Source organism: Brachyhypopomus gauderio, chromosome 2, assembly GCF_052324685.1.
Source record: "Brachyhypopomus gauderio isolate BG-103 chromosome 2, BGAUD_0.2, whole genome shotgun sequence".
Taxonomy (NCBI): domain Eukaryota; kingdom Metazoa; phylum Chordata; class Actinopteri; order Gymnotiformes; family Hypopomidae; genus Brachyhypopomus; species Brachyhypopomus gauderio.
The window spans coordinates 7,368,130-7,389,777 of record NC_135212.1 but is presented as its reverse complement, the minus strand read 5'-3'; the positions used below and the strand labels follow the sequence as shown (position 1 = coordinate 7,389,777).

General features: G+C 46.4%; 1 protein-coding gene across 1 annotated transcript in view; it reads right to left on the bottom strand.

The window, feature by feature from the left end:
• Positions 1-21,648, bottom strand: part of cdh13 (cadherin 13, H-cadherin (heart)) — a 276,068-nt gene that overhangs the window by 196,814 nt on the left and 57,606 nt on the right. The gene's annotated exons all lie outside the window — the stretch shown is intronic.

The window sequence follows — 21,648 nt, the reverse complement described above, 5'->3', positions numbered from 1 at the left end:
AGAATGTTTTTACATGAAGTGCAAACACAGGGCTTATAATGAAAGCTCTTTAAGTCAATTATACCAATTTGAGGTAGTCCTCTTAGCAAGATGGCTTTGCTCTTCTTTAAAAATGAAAGGTAATCATCTAGTTTTCAAAAGCCAGGTACAGCTGGGTTGAGGGTTTCTGGTCGATGTTGGGGGGAGAGGAGATGGGGTTTGACATTGTTTCTGGGTTTGTGAGAACCCTCTAGGCATGGCAAACATATCTGTCCATCTTACTGACAGTCTCTCTTTTGTCGCTGAAGCCATTATTACTTCTTCACACCTGTTTTTATCCCCATCAATCACCACATCAGGCAGGAGGAAGCCCAGGTTCCGCTGACACAGGCACGGATGGATATGACCGCCACACCACCCCTGACTGGCAGGAACACCAAGCTGGAACTGGAGAAGTATTGCAGCTGTATGTTTACATAAGGGGACATGGATTTACTGGTCATGCAGGGAGCACTGGGACGTGGTCTTACTGGTCATACAGGGAGCACAGGGATGTGGATTCACTGGTCATACAGGGAGAACAGACTGGTGATATTCGTCATGATGCATAGGTCATGAATCATCTCAGCCATTTGCATCATATCACTGTCAAATCACAGTTCTATAGAAGCTGTAGAACAAACCAACTACTTCCAGCCTGGCCCACACCTTCCCAGCCTGGCCCACACCTTCCCAGCTCGGCCCACACCTTCCCAGCTCGGCCCACACCTTCCCAGCTCGGCCCACACCTTCCCAGCCTGGCCCACACCTTCCCAGCTCGGCCCACACCTTCCCAGCTCGGCCCACACCTTCCCAGCTCGGCCCACACCTTCCCAGCCTGGCCCACACCTTCCCAGCTCGGCCCACACCTTCCCAGCCTGGCCCACACCTTCCCAGCCTGGCCCACACCTTCCCAGCTCGGCCCACACCCTCCCAGCTTGGCCCACACCTTCCCAGCTCGCCCCACACCTTCCCAGCTCGCCCCACACCTTCCCAGCTCGCCCCACACCTTCCCAGCCTGGCCCACACCTTCCCAGCTCGGCCCACACCTTCCCAGCTCGGCCCACACCTTCCCAGCCTGGCCCACACCTTCCCAGCTCGGCCCACACCTTCCCAGCCTGGCCCACCCCTCCCAGCTCGGCCCACACCTTCCCAGCCTGGCCCACCCCTCCCAGCTCGGCCCACACCTTCCCAGCCCGGCCCACACCTTCCCAGCCTGGCCCACACCTTCCCTGCTCAGATCACGCTGCGGTTTACTGGAGTATTTTCAATTGCCACTGAACGGCATCCTCGCAGCATGCTGGTTACATCTGTAGACGACACTGAGTCACGAGGCTCTGCACAGCTACGAGTACAAATCACTACGTTTGACTCACTTTCAAACGTCAAACTCTTTCATACATTAAAGGAATTATGGAAATGTATTCTCAAAACTGCTAAGTACACTATATGAATAGTACAGTATATGAATAATACAGTATATGAGTAGTATACTCATTATGTGAGTAGTAGGCAAACAGCAGCCTAGACTGCTGAGATGTTCTGGTGCACCGTACACTAGCCACTGCTGGACCGGACCCACAGGAGCCTGACTGGGCTTGGATGTGTGCCAGAATGAGTCTCCCTGCTGTGTCTCTCCCAGAAGTGGACCAGACAAGCCATTAACAAAGCTGCTGAGCTGACATCTCGCCATACTGTAACCCCAACTAACATCCACCTCAGTGCTAGTAGCTCTCCTCAGCTTGTCAACCACCTACACCCCCAGCAGGACAAACCACAGGACCCACGAGTCTCTCTCATGCTGGCTGAGTGAAACACCAGCCAGACACTGACACTATCCCTCATGAGGATTATCTGCTTTGCTTGATGAAGAACATGCAAAAAAATGGTGGGTGTGGACCATATGCAACAAATATGTGTTAACGTGTAGGGCCCAGCTCTCTGATGGACAGGGACAAATACAGCAGATAATGAACTCCATCACTATCATCCACCAGAACCCTGTCAGCTGCAGCTCTGCCTCCGCACCACACAGATTACACAGATAAGCCACAACAGCATGGCAGTGACAGCTATTAAATCAGGACAGCAGAAATCATTTGACCAATCTCACAGGGAAGAAGATGTCAGAGTCACATCATCGCCATAAATCAACACAAACAACTCTCTGAAGACAAATAGACAACACACAACACTTCTTTATTTCATAATGTTCTCACTAGGGACTCACTAGAGACAATTAGAGAGAGAAAGAGAGAGAGAGAGAGAGAGAGAGGAAAAGAGAGAGAGAGCTTTATTACTTTTAATTTTTAAGCTTTAATGTCTCTTCAATTTCCATCCCCCAATCCCAAATACACACCAATGCACACACACACACACACACACACATGTGCACACACAGACACACCCAAACAGCACCCACCCATGTCTTAATGAACAGAAGGAAATAAGGGGGAAGAGAGAAGAAGAGAATGAAAGAAAACAAAGGCAGACGTTGCTGCTCTGTGTCGTCTCACTCAGGTGCAGCTGTGTGCACCCAAACGAGGGTGAGGACAGAGCTTTCAGTCATAAAAAGAGAGAGTGCTAACTGCTGATATAACCAGTGTTTTCGCATATATATCTACAGAGTGAGGGGGAGGGACCAGACTTCAGCACACTATAGAACTGAATTATTTACACACACTTAAGCACACTATAGAACTGAATTATTTACACACACTTCAGCACACTATAGAACTGAATTATTTACACACACTTCAGCACACTATAGAACTGAATTATTTACCCACACTTCAGCACACTATAGAACTGAATTATTTAGACTTATTAATCAGGGTATCGGGTTAATATCACGAATGTTCTGACAGAAAAAGACATCTACATCACAACACTAAAAAAATGTATCCTAAAATTCAACCCTGCAAGTTTGGATATTCCATGATGTCATTAAACCCCTATTTCCCTATGACAGTGAGTTCTGGAGTCGCATCAGTTATCAAAACGACTCTTCATTGCTCACAAAGCCCTCAGAAGATATATGTATTTGGAATGTTCTACAGATATCCCACAAGTCCTGTGGTACAGCAAATTAGCCATCTACAGATATCCCACACGTCCATACTAAATTTTTCACCTGCGAGGACGTTTTTACGTTCCTCAGTGTCCTCTGTTGCTTACCTGCTTCCCCATCGAACCTCTGGGACTGGACGTATTCCGCCGACTGTCTGCACTGTGTAATTTTTGTGTCTCTAGCATTGCTAGCAACGAATAAAACAAAAACCCGAGAACATCTTTCTGTTATTGGACCCCCATTGGACCCCCTAAAATCTATCCTCGTGTAGAACAGCGAATCAGCCATGCAGAGCAGAATTGGGTGAAGATGCTCTTTCTCTCCTCATGTTCAAAATGTTTCCATGTTCAAACATCCCATCCCCGCTTACCCCAGCACCGCTGGACTGCCAGACATAATCAAACCTCTGTTGTGACAAGGCGTACAGCACACAGATCAACAACTCTGAGAGGGAAGGAGACATCCAATGACATCAGGAAGAAGATGGTGACAGAACATCAGTCTGGGGAATGGGTTCAATGGAGGATGGGTTCCCTTTTGAGTCTTGGTCCTCCCAAGGTTTCTTCCTATTCCCCACCATCTAGGGAGTTTTTCCTTGCCACTGTCGCCTTTGCTCATTAGGGATTTGGACCCATAGTATTGTTAAATTTGTAAATCCTGTAAAGCGCTTTGTGACAACACATGTTGTGAAAAGTGCTATACAAATATATTTGATTTGATTTGATTTTGGGGAAACCTACAAGAACATCTCCAGAAGATTACAGCTCCATCCATCCACTGTAAGACAAATCATTTACAAATGGAGGACACTCAGCATCACCACAACTCTGCCCAGAAGTGGACTGCCAACAAAAAATACACCAAGAAACACCATAACACTAATAATTCACCACTTTGGCAGCATCTGGATAAATATAAATGCATCTACAATCAGGTGAAACATCAATAGACATGGCATTCAATGGCCTCAGCTCTCAAGAAAAAACAAAGTTGCCCATTTTAACTTTGCCAGAGAGCACTTAGACAAACCAGAGGCTTTCTGGAAGTCCATTCTCTGGACAAATGAGTCCAAAACAGAATAATTTGGCCACAATTACAGGCATCATGTCTGGAGAAAAGTCAACACAGCATATAAAGAGAAGAACCTCCTCCCAACAGTAAAGCATGGTGGTGGACATGCTTTTCTGCCTCTGGACCTAGACTCCATTTTATCCAGGGAACCATGTATTCCCGGGTCTATCAACACATTCTTGACCATGATCTCCTGCCATGATCTCCTCCCATGATCTCCTCCCATCAGTCAGGAAGTTGAAGCTGGGACAGAAGTATTCCAGCAAAACTACTGAGGAATGGCTTAAAATTTACACTCTGGATTGACCCAAAGTCCAGACATCAATCCCATAGAAATACTGTGGTAAGATCTGAAATGGGCGGTACATAGATGTCCCTCCAACCTCTCTCAACTGGAGGAGTTCTGCAAGGAGGGGTGGGCAAAAACCCCTAAAAGCAGATGTGGTTACAGAAGACGTTTGGTTGAAGTATTGGTTGTAAAAGGAGGTGCCACAACCTACTAGCTAAAAGAGTTCACACGCTTTTGCAGATTTACACGTCTTGAGAGAAATTAATTTTGTTGAATAAATAATCAAAATATATCTTGGTTTTTTTCTGTATGTTTCTTATGTGGAATGTCTGCTTTACAAACAGATTTAGATTTCAATTTATAATGAACATAATGAATCATTTCATTTTATTTATTTTAGAAAGCAATAGCAATGTTTGGGTGGTTCATAAACTTTCAAGCAACACTATATATTAAAGTATATATTTGTGTATTTGTGTGTGCTGGGGTATATTTAAGTGCATGAGAGTCTACAGGAGATGTATAACACAAGTTCGATTAAATATATTTTATTCTTTTCATTTTTGTTCTCATTCTAGACAATTTTACCACTTACTAATGATAGTAATCCAGCGAATCACTTTAGCATCAACTGCAACTCATGCCAATAAAACAATTTCAATTTGAGATAGAGGGAGGGAGAGAAGGAGTGAAAAAGAGAGGAAGGGAGAAAAGGAGGGAGAAAGAGGAAACTATTGTTAATTGCCAGCCATGCCACTAAAGCAATTTGAATGTGGGAGAAAATGAGAGAGAGAGAGAGATAGAGAGAGAGAGGAATAGGAACAGGAAGAGATAGGGAGGCAACAGTTGTAATTGCAACTGGTGCCAATAAAGCAATCTGAATTTGAATATGAGAGGTAGAGATATGGAGTGAGAGAGAGAGACAGGGATAGAGGGAGTGAGAGAGAGAACTGGAGAGGGAACAGGAGATTATGTGAGAGTAAGACAGAAACAGGAACAGACACACAGAGAGAGAAATGCATCAGAGACAGGAAGCAGGACGAAAAGTGCACAAGAAAGAAAATATGCATGTGCTTTTGTGTGTGTGTGTGTGTGTGTGTGTGTGCGTGTGTGTGTGTGTGCGTGTGTGTGTGTAGTATGTAACTGTACATAGGCCCAGAGAGACGTATGTCCTTGTTTGAAGTTTCCAAAGAAAAGGCTGTGGGAATTGTGAAGTAGTGCCTTCATCTCAGCTACAAGGCTGCGCATGGGGAGAAAGCACTCATCCTCCTTAAACCCCTCCCCCTTCACTCACCCTCCTTAAACCCCTCCTACCTGCACTCACATTCACTAAAACCCCTCCTTCACTCACCCTCCTTAAACCCCTCCCACCTGCACTCACTCTCCCAAAACCCCTCCCACCGGCACTCATGATCCCTAAACCCCTCCCCCTTCATTCACCCTCCTTAAACCCCTCCCATCTGCACTCACCTTCACTAAACCTTTCCCACCTGCACTCATCATCCCAAAACCCCTCCCCCTTCACTGAACCTCCCTAAACAGCCCCCCTTCACTCCCCCTTAAACCCCTCCCTCTTCACATCCCCTTAATAAGCCCCTCCCTCCTTCACTCCGCCTCCATGAATCCCTTTCCTCCTTCCTTCTGTCGTGTCCATAACACTTCCGCTGATCCAACTGTGGTGTCTTCATTAGTTTGTAATAATTCGGCTCAGTGTGATCTACACATTAGCCCAACCTGGGAGGCTTCTACTGAAACTGCTGCACTGTGATTGAAGATCCGGGGCTACGGGAACGACAAACAAACAAATAAAACAGCCCCCCACTGTTTACCAGTGATGCAGTTAGCCTTTTACACGCTGTAATGAGCCGCCACGTGGGGAGGAGCGAGGGCGCCCTGCTGGGCCGAGAGGATGAAGGGGAGGACCGGCACCAGATACAGCAGGCGGCCCAACACACGTGGCCCAGCCCAGGCAGGCATCACCAGCCGAGCTGGCGCAAGGATGAAGAAGAGAGAGGATGACAGAGGAAGGTGAATAAAGCGGAGAGAGATGCCGCTTTGCTAGGGTGTTTTACGAGGCTCAGCTGAAACATCAGCTCAGGTTATGAGCTTTTCCCCGTTCACACTACGAGATCCAAGCTTCATCTTCGTCTCACTGCGGGGATTTGGAGCTCGTATTCATCTACTGTCTGAACTCATGAAGTCAGCCGATACCCCTCTGTGACATGCTGATGTATTCATGATCTGAATGTGGTGCATATTAAGAGTGGAGTGAAACAGGGTCCTGTCCCCTCTCATGATGTGGTTGCTAATGGGAACAATCTCTTTGCTGCGGTTGCTAACGGGAACGTCTTTCTTCTGTGGTTGCCGTAGCGGTCCTCTGAAGCATTTGGCCTAATGTCTGCACACATGATGCCTGTACACGTGATGCCTGTACACGTGACGCCTGCACACGTGAAGCCTGCACACGTGAAGCCTGCACACGTGACGCCTGCGCACTTTGACGCCTGCACACGTGACATTTGCACACGTGACGCCTGTACACGTGACATTTCATTAAAGGCGGTGCGCTCTCCGCCATATGGTTCTGGACTCCGCTGGTTCTGGACTCATCTGGTTCTGGACGAAAGTGGTTCTAGACTCCACTGGAACAGGCTGGGACCTGAAGAACTGCTGCACACGGTCACTGTAACAGCGCTTTTAATTCTCTCAACCAAACAAGCGCATTTCGATCCTCCTCTTAAACCACGATGGCAGGAAGAAGGCATGATTGGTTGTATAATGCCGTAATCCCAGTGTGTGTCACATCCTGCCTAATCTTCTCATTACACTGTGGGAGTATTAAAGCCATCACAACAGTGGTACCAGAACAGAGAAGGCCATGAGAGGCACAGCAAGTTCCTTAAGCTTAATTATAGCCTGTCATATGGACAGGGCTGTATGTAGAACCAAGCCTACTGCAGGTCAGGAGACAGTGATGGTAGACAGCAGAGGATTGTGGGATTTTAACGGTCTGCTAGGCAGAGTGGAATGACTCAGCATTCTATCATGTGTCTGCCGGATCTTTCTCCCAGCAGAGAGCAGCCTGTTCAGGAAACTCCTCACAACCATTCAATCGATTGGTTTGACTGACTAGCTTGACTCACTGGTTGGAATGACTGGTTTGACTGGTTACGGTTATTATACGAGTTCTTTCACAAAGAGCAAGCTGTGTGGCAGCTGTGAACGTTGAATATTTGAGAATGTGGAAAAGAAGCTGAGCTGAACACATCTATCAGGGCGTCCCATAACCCTTCGGCAAACCAACACCAGCTGATTATGTTCACACAATACACCCAAAAAGTGAATTATTCTGCATGAGAGCTTACAGAGCACGTGTCACTCTCAGATGGAAAACCAGCCTGTCTTCACAAGATAACCCTGCTATGACATCAACTCACACCACAGTCACAGAGCCAATGCAAATTCCTTGGGGTCTCATTTTTTTTCTTATACATTAGTGTAGTTAGTATAATAACCTTCAAAAATCACTTAGTGCACTAAGGTGAATGCACTTTGAACCAATCAGAGAAAGCGAACATGTACACAAGGGTGAAGTAGGCTGTACAAAGTAGACCAAGAATAATCAACACACACACACACACACACACACACACACACACAGATCAATATCAAATCAAAACATCATGCACTTTGCTGAAGGAAACCACAGGACTAATTACTTTAAAAATTAGTGCAAGCCGCAAATATCTAAAGAACATGTGACGTTGTACTCTGTGCCTCTCTCACACAGCAGATATAAGCGTAGTGGTTTCTGTTCCTTACTGCAATATCTCTGGCTATAGGCAACAGCTCACAGGAGATCATCATTTATTCATTAGCCCATCATGACCATCATTAACTGTATCACGTTAGCAAAGTTCTACACATTTGTCTTAAAGGGCTAGATAGGTTTAATGTTAATGAGCATTTCCATCTGAAATGTACGACTCCAAATCACATAAATATCAGCCATGTCTCAATTCCCCTGAACAAACAACAATGAAATGCTACAGTATCTTCACCAGCCTTTAGAAATTGATGCAACTGATCACAAACATGTAAGTGAAATGCCTGTTTTGATCCACACACACTCATCTGGTCTGGGATTTTCACCTGCTGTAGGACACCTCAACCAAACAAGCAAGATCTGCACAGCTCAGCTGAGTTGGGTGCGTGGGAAAGAGCAAACAAGGACTGGACTCTGGGCCAGCAAAACCAGCAGTAAGCCAGTAGTATACTAGTAGTATACCAGTAAGCCAGTAAACTGCAGTGATGCTAAACTCCACTGGCTGTTAAAAAAGCTCCAGCCCAGTGAAACAGTGACCAGTGGGCAGACCAGTTTATACCATTTTATATTATTGATATAGTAATATACACAATTATATAACCCCCACCGCCATATGGACCATAAGGTATTAATGCTGCACTGGGGTTGATGGCATTGTGTGTGTATTTTGGGGAGCGCTGAGTGTTTGTCGAAGCCATGTGTGTATTTGGGGAAGCCATGTGTGTAGCCTGGTGTCCTCAGAGCGCTGTCCCAGACACAGATGACTAAATGAATTCACACTCTCCAGAGCCCTCTGTGTCAGCTAAGCTGTCCCTGGTCTGGTGGATTACAGATCCAATCTCCTTCAGTTCATTCTATTCACATTCCAGAATGTGTTCAGCATGTGATCATGAACTAAAGGAGATCCAAACTGCACAAAACTCTGATGAATTGCAGTCTGATGAACACTGTATCCAGTCTCACCAATCACAGAGTTCTCATTGAGAGTTTTTGATCTGACAAATCACAGACTCTCCTACCGTGCACTGTGGGAAATCTACCAAACAAATAATCATTTAAACACAACTGATAGCACAACCCACAGTACAGAACAGAAGCCCTGTTATCCTTTCAGTGGGGCGTGTGTGTCACACTGCAGGACTGCGGGGGCGTGTGTCACACTGCAGGACTCTGGGGGCGTGTGTCACACTGCAGGGAGCTGCTGGATCCAGGAGCGTGATTAAAGGAGAGACATCATTGATGAAGACTAAGGCCATGCGCTGCCACTTGGCAGAGTCTGGTGTAAATGTCAGCTCCAAAAGAAATCAATACGTCAGTATGAGTTCAAAGGAAATCTGACAGGCTCTCCACACACCACCCCAAGTGTGTTAGGTAAACAAAAGCCCAATTCCTTGTGATCCGTGTTTGAATGTAAATGTTTGGATAATGAATGGTCAAGTTTTGCCTTTGCATTTGCATAGTTGTGTTCACGTACTTCCTGCAGTCCGCATTATGTGTGAATATGCAAATATGCAAATATATGGAGGCGGGAGAGATCCCGCTGTCACTCAAACAGCAAAAGTCTAGAACCCATCATAAAACACGCTAGAACACATTACTGTGGCAGAAGGAATATCGCCACACGTGCTTTTATCGTCACCTTCTGCAGTTACACTTATGTCTGTAACAGCAGGATGTGAATATATGTGCTCACAGCGACTGTAATGGGAGCTACTGTAAATACCTCCAAAGCAGCCACGGCAGATCAGGGAACAGAACGTCTGGCATTCTGTGGAATAATCTAACGGGGCCGCTGTCCTCTAGACAGGGACATTCTCCCTAATAATCTGAGATTGGATCGCAGTGAGAGTCAGACTACCTCTGGGGGTTGCCGGACTGATGTGAACACGTTGCGAATGCATTGTGAGCAGTGTGTTTACACCCTGCATTAGCATACATTTCCCCCCCATCCAGGCAAGATGTAATCCAAATACAGACTGGATGTTAAAGCGAGGTGTAAACTGGGCCAAAGAGTGTGTGAAGTGCAGCAGAAGTTCAGACAGAAGGAAAGTTCTTGAGCACGGTAACATTGGTAACGTTGCAGTGGTGGCATGTTGTGGTCTGTCCTTCATGTAATTACTAGGTGGACTCGTTGCCGCTACGCTAATTTACATCAGGATCTGGACGATTAACGTTGTTGCGTTCCACCAATCGGGTTACGACGTGGCTCCACCTATCCACCAATGGGGCGCTTCAGGAGGCGGGTGTTTGTGGATGTTTCAAAGTAGACTGGGGGAGACCTGTAGTGTGGGCGTGTAGGAACTTAATAGTCTGTGTGTGTTATGTGTTACATGTAATGATAATGTATGGTGGCTGTGCCTGGCCTTCTCCGAGTGTTTGTGACAGGTACGTTATGTTCTGTGTAACTGTGCAAACGGAGGTGGGGCAATGATAAATGTGCATATTGTTGATGTTTACTCTTCATACTGAAGGCTACAGTGGAACAGGTTCGTCATTTTACTATACTGGGCAGCTTGCTTCCTTTATATAGGTGCATTAGGAAAGGGGCCGGCATCACCACTGTATGTTTTGTCAGGATTAGGGATTTGATAGGTAGGGTAGAGTTTTAATAACCATAAGCCATTACATGTACAGTGTATCACAAAAGTGAGTACACTATATTCATATTTACTTAACAGACAGAGAATGGTCCAAAACATGCAATGAAACATTTAACAGGATGATAAAAAAAACTGCAAAAGTTAAAACATTTCAACAGGCTGGATGTAACAGCCAACAGACGTCCTACATACACCCCTCACATTTCTGCAGATATTTAAGTATATCTTTTCATGGGACAACACTAACAAAATGACATTGACAATGTGTGCAGCTTATATCACAGTCTAAATTTATTCTTGCCTCAAAATAACTCAATATACAGCCATTAATGTCTAAACCACCAGCAACAAAAGTGAGGACACCCCTTAGTGAAAGTTCCTGAAGAGTCAATATTTTGTGTGGCCACCAGTTATTTTCCAGATTTTCCTTAACTCTCCTGGGCACGGACTTTACCAGAGCTTCCCAGGTTGCCACTAGAATGCTTTTCCACTCCTCCATTATGACATCATGGACCTTCCGCTTGAGGAGGCCCCAGAGATGATCTATTGGGTTTAGGATTGGGTTTAGGTCTGGAGACCTCAGCCTCTCCAATAAAGCAGTGGTCATCTTAGAGGTGTGTTTGGAGTCATTACCCTGTTGGAACGCTGCCCTGCGGCCCAGTTTCCAGAGAGAGGGGATCATGATCTGCTTCTGTAGGTCACAGTATATATTTGAGGTCTTGTGTCCCTCAATTAAATGTAACTCCCCAACACCTGCTACACTCATGCAGCCCCAGACCAGGACATTCCCACCACCGTACTTGACTGTAGACATGATACACTTATCTTGGTACTCCTCACCTGATTTTTGACACACATGCTTGAGACCATCTGAACCAAACAAATTAATCTTGGTCTCATCAGACCATAGGACATGGCTCCAGTAATCTATGTCCTTTGTTGACATGTCTTCAGCAAACTGTTTTCTTGTGTACAGGCTTCCTGGGGTGACAGCCATGCAGACCAATTTGATGTAGTGTGCTGCGTATGGTCTGAGCTCTGACATGCTGACCCCCCACCTCTTCAATCTCTGCAGCAATGCTGACAGCACTCCTGCGCCGATCTTTCAAAGACACCATTTGGATGCGACACTGAGCACGTGCGCTCAGCTTCTATGGAAGCCCAATGCGAGGACTGTTCTGAGTGGACCCTGCTCTTTTAAAACACTGGATGTTCTTGGCCATGGTGCTGCAACTCAGTTTCAGGGTGATGGCAATCTTCTTGTAGCCTCGGCCATCTTCATGCAGCGCAACAATTCATCTTTTAAGATCCTCAGAGTTCTTTGCCATGAGGTGCGATGTTGGAACTTTCAGTGACCAGTATGAGAGAGTGTGAGAGCTGTACTACAAAACTGAACACACCTGCTCCCTTTGCACACCTGAGACATAGTAACACTAATGAATCACATGACATTTTGGAGGGAAAATTACAGTGCTCAATTTGGACATTTAGGGGTGTAGTCTCTTAGGGGTGTCCTCACTTTTGTTGCTAGTTGTGTAGACATTAATGGTTGTATATAGAGATATTTTGTTGATATATGTTTTTGTCCCGGTTCCTTTATAGGACGGGGACTGAACAAACACCTGAAAACACATCAAAACCAATTTTGCAATTGTCCAAATTCATTATTCTTCCACCTCTCCAAACTTCACCTCCCACTCCTGGTCACAACATGGCTCAGTTCCTAAAACAAGCCCTACCCGGAGGGCACCTAGCTGGCCAGAGACGGGGGAGGTGTCACCCCTACAGCTTGGCCTGGATCTTTCCAGTCTGGGTGACCTCGGACCGGCCGTGGAGCCACAGCTGGGGTAGAATCAATCAGACTGCAGCTCAGACATGAGCATCTGGTCAGCTGGGCAGACGCCCCTTCCCATAATGCCATCTGGAAGCTGCACATGGCTCAACACACAGCTCACCTGCCGATCTGGTGAAAGAAGCTACAGCATAAGTAATAAACACAGCCTCCTACAGAGAGAAAGAGAGAGAGAGAGAGAGAGAGAGAGAGAGAGAGAGAGAGAGAGAGAGACAGACAGAAAAGAAAAGAAAGAGAGAGAGAGGGAGTGGGGACAGGGACAGAGAGAGACAGAGGCAATCACAGACAGACAGAGAGAAATGGAGTGAGACAGGCAGAGAGACAGAAGAGATAAATGGTGTGAAACAGAAGCAGAGACACAGAGAGAGACAGATCGTGGACGTATGCTTATGTAGAGTGCGTTTAAGAGACTAATAATTAAGATTATTAATCAAACTACTAAGGTTGGATAGAGGAAAATGTCACTTATCTGACCCTGACGATAATGAGACAATTTTCAAAACCACATGGAGAGTGACAGCCTTTATCACTGTTTTTCAATACTACAAGGTAATAAATGGATTTATATCATTAATTAGCATAAAGTTAAATAAAGAGCAGACTTTCTTCTCACACACGCTGCGTCTGCTACTTCCACTTCTGCACTACCTCAGACCACCCCGCAACCATAGAGACAGGGGAGTCAAACGAACATCCACAGTGCTGAGAACAATGGGCATATCAACACAGAACAAAACAAAACAGGGCGGTGTTGATCCAAAACAGGGCGGTGTTGATCCAAAACAGGGCGGTGTTTATCTGGACATTAGTCTTCACCAGACATAGCAGTCCTGATTAGATGTTAGGAGGCTAGCAGGCTCACACACACGGATGCTGAAAGCAAGGCAGAAAAGAAAGGCTAAGGATGGCCGAGTACTCTCATTGGAGACCAAGCTTTGGTCAGACTTATTACATCAGAGTATTAAAGTGTAGCTGGAGGGTGGAAGCTTAGTGAACCTTTATGATGGTGAACTGTAGTTCATAGAGGGGGGAATGGAGCTCTTATGTCTGTCTGTCTGTCCAGAACTTCCCTCCTGAAGATGATTGGCCTGTGATAGGAGTCACAGACGGTGCGGCGATCCCGAGTTCAAGAGCTGTGCGGGGAGGGTTGTTGTTTCCAATCTCCTCATATCACTGAAAGGGCAGGGACTGAAGGAATAAGGCAGACGTGTCTTCAAAAGAGCCGAGAGAGATGAGAAAGGGAGAGATGAAAAAGAGTGGCAAAAGAAAGAGAGTGAGATAGACAGAGGGAGAGACAGAAAAGAGAGCACAAGGACTAAGGAGAGGGTGGAGAGAGAGAGAGACAGAGAGAGAGAGAGAGAGAGAGAGAGAGAATGCACTGAGCCCTATGACAGAGGGTGAGTAAGAGGATGAGGTTGAGACTGAGTCTGTGGTCTAGTTCCTCTCCTCAATATCACACCTAGACACCATTCATCAGTTCAAAGGGCCAATGAATCTGTGCTGCCTCTCCATCTTCTCTCCATCTTCCTCCCAGTGCAGACAGAATGGCGAGCCGCAGGTGAACGAGCTTCAGGAAAGGAACGCTTTCCTCTGATGTCCTGTCAGCGATGGGTAAACGTCCAGCCCAAAACCTCAGGGACGCCTGCTCTTCCAGCTCCATGCTTTTGTTACTGTATCCGTGGAAACTAACTTTAAAGGGCTAGCACATGCCTGTGAAACGCTTCAGAGAAGAGCGCCAGTGGAGAAATGGGAAGGCGTGGCTTTAGTGTCAGTTCTAGGGCAGGCTGCTCATCACTTCATACAGGGACTACAATCCCCAGATCCCCTGCTCAGGGAGCGTGGGCTGTGAATCTTTTCAGCTTGCAAATCTCTTCCTCCTGCCCTGGTTTTTGGAGCTAAACCCCTGATTAATAGTTCACACCAGGGGACATCAACATTCCACTTCATCAACAGTGCCAATAAGATGATTCAACCATCGCCAAAGCAAGCAAACAGGCAGCATAAAAGGCTCCATGCAACATCCAAATTAATCTGCCCTCTTTTCACAAATTGTTCGATTCATCTTCACCTTTGATCTCACTCATTGCTGTTTCTCATTCTTGTCTCCTTCCTGGTTCCCATGACTCACTGTTAATTCTCCTAAAGCAATGTGCAGGTTCCCTGATGTTGCACAATGACGTATACCCTGAAGTTTTTCCGCTACACAAACTCCCAGACAGGACCGGAATCTCTAGCTCTAGAAATGCTGCTCTCTCTTCTTTGTCACTTCCACGGGGAAAAGCAGAAAAACCCATTTTGTCTGAATCATTATTTACTGTCCCAAAATAATGGACAGTAAGTCTTCTTAAATCCCCAAAGAAACTAAAAAAAAACTTTAAAGGTTATCAGACTACAGTAAAACACCCAGCTGAGGCAAACGCAAAATTACACTGCAACTCAAACACCCCTGGTTCCTCATCCATGTCCTTAAGACGTAAGGTCAAATGTGGCTAATAAATGTGGCTAACAAATGTGGCTGTCATGGTTTCCTCCTCTGGTGTGGTGATTGCCCTGACTCTACTCCCCTCTTGGCTTTATCCTTTTACTCCTGGCCCTGCCCCTTGGTTCGTGGTCTCAGATGTTGTCTTGTCATCATCCACTGCATTTATACCCTGTTTTCATTCTCAGTGGTCAGTTCCTGCTCTGTGGTTTGTCATTTGCCTGTGCAGTTTTAGCTTTTTTGACTTCCAGCTTCCTGACCACTCTTATGACACTAATTATGGACCTTAATAAACATCACTGATCTCAGTACTGGTGCCCTGTCTCCACCCACCCATTGTTACAGCGGCAGTCTCTGTCCACCAGTCGTTACAGAGACAAAGTCTCCGCCAACTCTTTGTTACAGGGACAGTTTTGCCCACATATCATTACAGTCACAGTCTCCGCCCACCCACCATGACAGTCATACAGTCTCCGCCCACCCACCGTTATAGTGAGTCTCCACCCACCTATCGTTACACTGATAGATTCCGCCCACCCATCATTACAGTGACAGTTTCCGGCCAACCACTGTTACAGCCACACATATTGCTTCTTTGCAGTTTTTGTTCTCACAGTGCAAAGCGTTCACTTTACACTGAATCAGTCAGTGTTCACTCTGCACTGAATCACTCAGTGTTCACTCTGCAGTGCGGTGTTCACTCTGCACTGAATCACTCAATGTTCACTCTGCACTGAATCACTTTATGATCACTCTGCACTGAATCACTTTATGTTCACTCTGCACTGACTCATTGTGTTCACTCTACTGAATCACTCATTGTGTTTACTCTACTGAATCACTCATTGTGTTCACTCTGATATTCATAGTGTCCTCTTCATGACTTTCACTTGATGCATCTTAAAAAAAGATCAATCAGGCTGGACTGGAAAACTAAGTGATATTCAGAGATCTGACAGGTATAATATAGATTCATATGTCAGTTCTCTTACTTACTGTTCACAAAACGGGCCTCTTTTGTTTGGTGTGTTTATTACACACAATAAGTTCACGTAGCATAATATAATAATATAAAGAAAGCGTACACAGAGATTCAAACACTGGGAAATTAAACCTCACTTACAGGTGTAACATTTTCAGGTGTAACGTTGAAAAACATCACTCAAACAATGTGACTGATCTGATCCCCATACGTGAGGTTCTACAGTAAAGCTCGGTTCCAGGGACAAGGTCACATGATCACGATTCACATAATCAGTCACTGTGTCGCTCTCATGGATTTCCGTTATCTTTCTGGTTATTCTTGTCTTTTCTTATCTCAACTCCTTTCCCTGCTACTGCTACCACTACATCAAACAGAGGTTAAAGAACATCACGCAGAGATTAACGAACATAGTGTTGAGATTAAAGAGCATCATGCAGATTAAGAATGTCATGTAGATATTAAAGAACATCACACAGAAATGAAAGATCATGCAGAGATTAAAGAATGTAATATTGAGATTAAAGAGCATCATGCAGATTAAACAATGTCATATGGAGATTATAGAACATCACTCAGAGATTAAGAGCATCATGCAGATTAAACAATGTCATATGGAGATTAAAGAACATCACTCAGACTAAGAGCATCATTCAGATTAAACAGAATCATATTGAGATTAACGAGTGTCTGTGTTTTAGTTCTAGTTCTTTTTACAAATCCAAATATCTGCAGTTTTTGTACTGCATTCAAGAGATAAACACAGAGGCTAACTACACATCTCCTCAGTAGACAGTGAGAATTAACATAGATTTTCAAGACATAGTCAAAAAATCTTTCTTTGTGATGTGTCAAAGGAAGCATATTGTTGAGGAACAAATCTGACTCCCTGCCCTGCATTGCCATTCTCCTCCAACCACCTTCACCAAGCTGGAATATATATCTCATTGTACAGTAAGGACACAGTTCACGAGTCCACAGCAGCGCACACAGCGCTCTCGTCTGCTCAGCGACCGAAGTTTCAATCACTGAGAAGCAACAACGCTTGTGCAATTACCCAGAGATTTACAGAGTCAGGGAAACCAGCTCATCTTCAGACAATGTCCTAATCGTTAGAATTGAAATGCATATTGTTGTTTGGAATGAAATGGCAACCAAAACAACAACCTGTGATAAATTTTGTTTTTATCTGTAGACAAGGGCATTTTATTCTCCGTGTTTGAAAAGATTTGTTTCGTGTTACAGAAGGGATGAGTGACAGAGTGGGTCATTCTCATTCAGCTACATACTGCCCAACAGGCAGGCTTCTACGATACACACTCCCCTACAAAGGCATGAACACACACACACACACACACACACACACACACACACACACACACTTTTTAAAATCCCACCTAGATGATGCAATGCTGATGGTTTGGTCAAGAAGCATTCTGTCACTGCCCAGTTATGGATTTAGAAACCAGCTCAACTCTGTCCATTGAACACATGGTGACAAACAGCTGTCATAAATGTTTAAGCAGCATTGTATCATACGCTTGACAAAGAAGGTTTTTCAGCCCTAGTAACCCGATACTGTCATGATGAGACACTTGCACTTTCCTGAGAAACTCATTTTGACTCTGGTTCAAATACGCCACAACATCACGGTGAAGTTAGGGACAGAAACAAAACGCAGGAGAAGACAGGAGCGGATAACTCTCAGGGACACCTTCAGGGTGACCTACAGGGCAGCTTCAGGGTCACCTTCAGGGTGACCTACAGGGTCAGCTTCAGGGTCACCTTCAGGGTGACCTACAGGGTCAGCTTCAGGGTCACCTTCAGGGTGACCTACAGGGTCAGCTTCAGGGTCACCTTCAGGTGCATGGGAGGAAGCAGACAGCAGAGAGTCAGCAGAAAGGGGAGACCAGCAGAGAGGGAGACTAGCACAGAGGGGAGACCAGCAGAGAGGAAACCAGCACAGAAGGAGACCAGCAGAGAGGGGAGACCAGCAGAGAGGGGAGACCAGCAGAGAGGGGAGACCAGCACAGGGGGGAGACCAGCAGAGAGGGAAGACCAGCAGAGAGAGGAGACCAGCAGAGAGGGGAGACCAGCAGAGAGGGAAGACCAGCAGAGAGGGGAGACCAGCAGAGAGGAGAGACCAACAGAGTGCGGAGACCAGCACAGAGGGAGACCAGCAGAGAGGGAGACCAACAGAGAGGGGAGACCAACAGAGAGGAGATACCAGCATAGAGGAGAGACCAGCGTAGAGGAGAGACCAGCGTAGAGGAGAGACCAGCGTAGAGGAGAGACCAGCGTAGAGGAGAGACCAGCAGAGAGGAGAGACCAGCAGAGGAGAGACCTGGTGAGAAGGTGCTGGCTCAGCTTGACAGAAGCATGGAGGAAGTGTCGAGGACCCAGGGAGGCAGCACGGAAAGGCCAACATGAGGCGAGCAATGCTGTGTGTGTCAGAGATTCCCCCAGATCCCAACAGAGCAACAGAGTCTCACAGTCTTAGAGAGTCTCACAGTCGCGCTGAGTCAAAGATCCTAACAGAGCAACATGGAGTCACATGGAGCAACACAATCTCATCAAGTCTCACAATCTCACAGTCTCATAGAGCTACACAGATCCTCACTGGTTCATGGTCTCTAGAATTGTGCTGTCTGTAGAACTGCATGATACCCTAACCTCCTCCTAGCCATGTCAGCTTTCAGTCATGACTGAAGAACAAGTCCATACACAGTCCCTTCACTCTCGCCCAACAGGGACCAAGATTCCGCCTTCGCACAAGACAACGAAGTAGTCAACAGACGATTCGTTTTCTTAAGGTACTGTTGCAAACCGAAACATTCTGTGTATTTGTATTTATATGCTGGACACAACCAAAGACCTCTCCCTGTGTTACTATTTCTGCATAGGATACATACCCTTCATCATGTAGTGTTTTAGGGGCTGTGTGAAGGGGTTAGATGGAGACTGATATGCTGCAACAGTACGTTGAATAATCGATGTTCCTGACATCGCAGATTTAAAGGATGCTGGTTCTACTCTCGTAGGAGCAATATCTCATCGCAGTGTGCAGTCACTGAGCACAAATGTTGACCACTGTGACCTTGGCAATTGTATAATAACAATCATTAGATAATGGCCTCAACCTTGTAGCTCATTACTTAATCACTGAGTCTAATTGCTTGTTATCCAGTTCTTTCAGGCATCGGTCCCATTCAATTAATCAAGAAGTTTATTGGATGCAAATATCCGGCTAAATAAGCCACTTCTGTGTGGCAGCGTTCGGGTCTGGTGTAGGTCACTCCATGTCGGGATGCATCGAGGGAGCTTCACCATTCCAACAGAAAAACACACAGTATTTCCTGATGGAACGAGCAGAGTGTTTGTTTTCAGAGCTAATGTTACAGATGGTGTGGAATGATGAAGACAAAGTGGGTGAGTGTAATCTCCCTGCTCTTACTAGCACCACGCAGACAACGCAGCCTGGGTCCTTCATATAGATAAAGCAGAATCAAGTCTTCTGTAGTCTGGAAGAAAGGGCATTGCCTATAAAACCCAGCCCGGGCCGGCCTGCCTTTTCTGATCTTTAGTATCACATTCACTCAGACACAGTTCTGGATTTGCTAACCGGCTTCTAGTGTTGGTGATGCTGGTATCTTCCAATACGAGCCTATGTGGAGCTGAGTGGAGAATTCAACAATACCAGCAGCTTTGTGAAGAACTCCAGAACTTTAGCTGTGGGGAGAAATCCAGCATTTTATTTCTGAGGATAACCTGAGAATACGCATGGTGAGAATTCCACGCTAAGGTGTGGGTGGTGAGAATTCCACGCTAAGGTGTGGGTGGTGATGTGTAAGTGTGATCCAGCACGTTTCTTACTCCACCTGCTTGTTCTAGCAGGTTAATAACAGAGGTTCCTTTTCATCCCACAGTGCATGTGCTCTACCTCCACCACCTCCACAGAAAGATGGAGAGCCAGCCAGCTGCACACACATAAAAACAGCCATCTCCTCATTCAACAGAGAGAATGTTTGGCGAGAATGCTTGCTGGCCTGTTCTGGAACGTTTTCTCTCCGTAATAACGCTAATCTTCCTCCATTTGCCGCGCTCTGCGTAAACCCTGGTGCTGGCAGCTTAACCGTGCTAAGCAGCCGCAATCATAGAGGCGGCCCAGCCGCTGGGCTACGGGCAGCAGAAAAGAGACATTATTACCTGCGGCCCTCTCGGCTCTGAGCTCAAACACACGCTCGCTGGGGCGCTGCATAAAGACGAGGGAAGGATGTAACCTGCTGATCGGGAAGCTTCCCTCTCGCTGCTGTGCCACGCCGCGTCCCAGCATCGCCGGGATACGGCAGCCAACGAGTGTGACGTCAGGATCGAGAACACGTATCGTCCTAATAGCTATCACAGCCGTACAGCATCAATCAATAGGGTCGGACTCAAGGTGTAATAAATCCTGCGTGATCCCCAAAAAAACATTCAAATAAGATGCAGACGATGCCCCCCCCCCCCCCCCCCCCCCCCCCGCCTGTGTTTATACCCTCGCTGGGTTTACAGCAGAGGGACTGAGAGTGTTCGCCTTGCACTGCACGGAATGACCTCTAATGACATAATACCACACATTCACTACTACACTATTTAAACAGCAGAAGAAATCATTATGCTAATTTTGTCCATCATATGCTCTGGTCACACAAATCTGGTATTACACGAGGAGATCACGGCTTGCTTGCTAATTCCAGTTAATGCACAGACCTTTAAGGCTCCGGTAAACGCACATGGACGTGACACAGCTCCATGTGTCTAACCATAACAGATTCAGCGGGACACATCGTCCCAGTGGTCCTGTAGTGCAGGACAGCGGAGGCGTTTGCTGGGCTGGGGGGCACTGGCACAGGTCTGCACTCTTCTCCCCCCTCTCTCTCTCGCTCCCCTCTCTCTTCCATTCCCCTTTCTTCCTCGGCCCATCCCTCTCTCCGCCGTCCCCAGCCCACTTCACAATCACATCAAGACGGCAGCTGTGGTGGAGGCGAGATCTCCCCTCTGCTCTGGTGCGTTCATCCGTCTCGGCGGTTATTCCAGCGCTGTGCGTTTAGCTGCCTCGCCCTAATTCCATTTCGGACTGGTGTCATTCCGAGGCGGAATGTAACCAATTCTGGGAAGCAAATTGAGGGGCTATCAATTGCGCGGGTGTTACTTTGTCACCCCAGGTTCGAGGGGTTTGAGGGAAGAGAGAGAAAGAGAGAGATGGAGGAATAGGAAAGAAGACGAGAGGGAGGGAGGGGGGTGAGTGAGAGGGAGAGAGATGGATGGAGAGGGGAAGAGAGATGGCGGGAGGTAGGGAGAGGAAGGCAGCTGTTCTGTGGGTCAGAAGCTATTCTACAACCTCCCAATAAATCTGATTTAACGTCTATTGTGGCCCAACTGCAGCTAGCGGCCAAGGCAGACGGGGCGTAAATAAGAAGTG